Here is a 4,635-nt window from a genome sequence, read left to right on the forward strand (position 1 = left end):
TCCGAGTCAAAAGTACGAAGAGACAACTCATTATCTTGTAGTGACAGTTTGTTTTCTATATAAATCAATTTTGTCTCTATGTAAATAACAAGTTTCAGGTAAATAAAAGAATATTTTTTTCTGATAAAGCAAAGGAGTACGTGATTGCCGATAACAATACAGAAATGTGTGAGAGAGAACTTTTCCAATTTTGCAGAAATATGTTGTCTTTGGATAATTTTCGTTTTTGTCAGCAATTGTCAGATGTAAAATGTCTTAATGTAACGAATACTAATAAACACAAGTTTTGTAGTGATATAGTATTATAATGTCACCTTGGTTTGTTAAGATAGACATATAGACAACGTCAACAAAATTGATTGATACTTTTATTAATCAAATTCGAATTAAAGACAAAGTTACAATGAAGAGATTGATCAATGAAGAAAAGAAGTACAAACTTTATTTCATGAGAACGTACGTTCGTTTTAAACAATCCAAGAAAAATACCCAAAAACAAAAATTCATCTTAAAACAATATAAGAAGATATGAAAATTGGTTCCACAATACATCAAAATGTATGATTTATTCATTTTATAGGTATGCTATAAGTATTCAACTTACACGCACTGGAAGTTCGTTGGAGCTGTTCTACCGCAAACATTGAGGAGTACGGTGAGATCGATGGGAAGGTTAAGGTTGATTCCAAGTACGTTAGCCTTGACCAAAGTGCAAAGGCAGGCTGCAGCCTCAAGGTCAGCCACGCCTTGGATGAGAGAGCAGCATGGCTTTACAGGTGGGTTTCCCAATGTTAAATCCACTAGCTTGAGAACATTCGCACAAACACCGAGCTGTAGGGAATCTCTAGGACAAGCCGCAGAGGTGTAAGTGAAGAAGAGGAGGTTGAAAGAAAGGAAGAGAGCAAGGTAGGTTCTTGGAGCCATTTGATTGTGGGGTTAAAAAGTTGAAGATGAAGTAGTGAGTTTACGTTTGTTTGAGATTGGTGAAGAGAAATGTTAAGTGTTTAGTGGGTATTTATAGTGTTTTCATTAGGACAGAAATTTGAAGGTTTAATTGATAATTTGTCTTTAATAGGGGATTAGTTGACTAATTTATTATAGATATGATTTGATTATTAAAGAACATCTAATTTTTCATTGTACTAATTAGCCCGTAATCTCTAAGAGTATCTGGATCTTATTATTTTATGGTAAGAAATTATTTATCCATAACAAAAATGTTGTGGTTGAAGACAACTCCCAGAGTTACAAATTATTTCAACATATGAACTGGCCTTCACGACTATTAAAAATATAATCAATATTATCTTTTTAGACTTCAGTTGTGAGAATGCCATAAAAATTGGAGAATTTTTGAGTAATACATCTTTTTGGTGCACTTATAAAAGTAATTGGTGTATAAGATTACAAACATAATTCGATAAATATTATATTTTTACTGGCATTTTTTATAAATTTTTTTGAGAGAAGACATTTTAAAAAAGTGACACTGGAAAAGATATATTTTCAAAATTTCCCTCATGTATTACATATCACGTACCCTTGTAATTATTCTGAAGCGTAATATCTATCATCTTGTTTGAAGTACCTTTTTTTTTTTAATTCGGTCAGGCTATTTTTCAATGAGTTGCTTGTTTAGACAGATAGACTCTTGGAGAGATCGAGAATATCTTCGACAGGCTAGTATAAGGTGTAGTAAATATTATGTATTTCTTACAAAAGGAATAAAAGAATATATTTCTGTAAACAGATAGTAATGGCACAAAATCAATTATCAAAAATAATAATCAAGTGAAAACGAAGTTGAACTGGCTGTATAGTTTTCTTTTTATAAGTTGACCCGATATATATGGGATGTATGCAAAGATTTGATTCACATATGACATAACCAAATAGTATATCAAATAAATTCTGATGCTTAGTGTTTTCCTTCTTTTTTTTTTGGACAAACATGCTTAGTGTTTTCCATGTTACCAAAAAAACAATAGAGTATTGGTGTTATTGAATTCCATTGGGTCAGAAATTAGAGAACAAATAAAATTAGTTTTTAGTTCTCATCGGGTCTGAATATAAAAACGAAAGAGAAAATCGTATACCAAAATCAAAAAAAATAAAATGATTAAATATGCTGATACAAAAATTCAAAGTTCTTATATAAATCAGATTACGTAATTTTTTAATTAAGAGAAAGTAATTATTCTTTTTGAATCCTTAACAAGTTAATCGAGTCAGATAGTTTGAAAATAAACGAAAAAAATTTCAAAAAAAAAAAAAAAGTTCATATGAGACTTAATAATATATGTAAAAATAACAATCGTAATCCAAACTCACGATCGACAGCTATATATATTTACATATAAAACATTTATATTTTAAAATTACTTTACTTTTATTAATTTACTCTTGTTCGTTTTAACTGGCTCATGGGTTTATAGTTCGCCGATATTAATCAAAGAACGGAAATTGGTTGCATATTTGTAAAAGAAGCTATATTAAGCAAGTTTCAGAGTTCATAGTACGTTGCCCATTCTAAATGAGGATTATAACTTTTTTTCACTATGATGCAGAATTAACAATCCTGCTTCGTGTGCATGTAGAAATCCAATACTCACGGACCAGATTAAGAAGTTATTTTCATCTACATCATTTTGATCAAAACGAACCAAACATACAAATATAGTTAGTGATACTGAAACAAAAGCATTACTTTATTATCATGACCAATTAAATAGATTACACGAGTCCATTAGTGTATTAGACATTTTTTAAAAAATAAATAGAAAAATAAGCAGGTTTTGTTAGAAATTTAAAAAATATTCATTTTTTAGCTTTTATGAGATAGAGAATTTGTGAGAGAAAATATAAGATAAAAACAAATAGAAAGACCAATATACTCATGACCATGTGTCATAACAAGAAAGTTTTATTTGTGGTCCAAGTTTTAGAAGAAATGAGATATTGAATAGGGAGATTTGCACTCAAACACACTTTCTATAAAAGTATGTTCATTTAACACACTTTCTGTCCATGGAGCACTTTTTTGCCAAATTTTCTACTGTTCACATAATTTATAGACTATTTTAACCTTCATCATGTAAGTTAAGGTATAACTAGAGAGAGAAACGCAGTTTGTATTACAAATAATAAGAACCATTTGATTGAAACTATTAGTTAAAATTCAATGGACAAGATTTTCTATCATATTTTTTTTTCTATTCTTCACTTTTTTTTCTCCTACTCTCTTTGTAACCACTTTATTTAATTATTATGACATATATTTTTGATTTTGTTTTTATGATTGATCATAATTTTATTTTTTCTATATTTTAATATCCATTTTACTATATTTAAAATGAATAATTATAATATACATTATCCAATTATAATGGAATATTTGTTGATTGTTATATGTGGATGCTAAAAATGTCTTATTATGTGGATACTTTTTTGTGGATACTATACTTATTCTAAAATCAAGTCCACATGGACAATGAGTTATACACGTCCACTAAAAACTAATTAAGTTTTGGTGAAGTAGTCATTGTTAACTATCAAACAATGTTAACCTCATCATATCTCCAAAAAACCTAAGCATGAAACCGTTCATCATATCATATCCTAAACTCTAAATCAGAAACCTCTAAGCCCGAAGCCCTAAACCCTAAACCTCTAAGCCCTAAACCCTAAACCCTAAATCCTAAACTATAAACCTTAACCTTAGATCATAATAATAATCATAAATTTAATTTCATAGCAATTTTAACAAATGTAGCCAAATATGAAGATCTTTTACTACAAAACATGAAATTGACCCATCCCAACCTGTAAACCCTGAACCTTAAATTAGGCCAAAATTTTGACTACTTGCATTATATTCTTTATAAATTTCCAAATTTATTTATATTGTTCGCGATTATGTGGATGGTTAATATGCATAGATGGATACTTATTTTGGATGACCAATTAATCAAACAACTTGTGGTTTTGTAAAGTTGTAACGCCCGCGAACCAATTTGTGTATTTTTGGTGTGGGTGTCGATCGACACCCTTGGTGGCATCGATCGACACCATGTTTTTCCGGTTTGGTCGGGTTTGATTTTAATTGCGGATTGGTTCGGTTTTGGTTCAATTAAATCCCTAATCGTGTTGTTAAGTGTCTGAGACGAGATTGAGGGTTTTGGGAAAGTCTTTTGTCGCCGTTTTGTGAGAAAGAAAGGGAGAAGAAGAGAGAAAAACGTTTCTGAGTTTTCTGGGCTTGTTCTTGGAAATTTTGGAGAGATCTGAGGCTGTAGGAGGGTTATCTATTGCTGGAAACGAAGGGGGAGCTTCTGGAGGTGTTGTTTTCCACGTTTCTCAATCCAATCTTCCTGTTCTTGAGGTGAGTGCTTGACCATGGTTGATCTAAGCATGAGATCTCTCTTGTTTGTGTGTTTTCTTTGCTGTTTGTGTTGTTTTGTTGCTTGGGTTCGTTGCTTTTGTGATTCCTAGTGATTTCTGAGGTAATTGGGTGAGATTGGGACGGATTCGGGATGGTTTGGAATCGGGATTCGTCGTTCGTGTTCGCGCAGTTCGCGTCTGCAGGTATGGCATCGATCGACACTCAAGGAGCATCGGTCGACACCGTTTGGTGGAGCA

General features: G+C 31.3%; 1 pseudogene; it reads right to left on the reverse strand.

The window, feature by feature from the left end:
- Positions 1–346: 346 nt before the first annotated feature.
- Positions 347–1,000, reverse strand: LOC109127190 (putative lipid-binding protein AIR1 pseudogene; annotated as a pseudogene).
- Positions 1,001–4,635: the final 3,635 nt, after the last annotated feature.

This window comes from Camelina sativa, chromosome 2, assembly GCF_030686135.1.
Source record: "Camelina sativa cultivar CO46 ecotype springtype chromosome 2, ASM3068613v1".
NCBI classification, from domain to species: Eukaryota; Viridiplantae; Streptophyta; class Magnoliopsida; order Brassicales; family Brassicaceae; genus Camelina; species Camelina sativa.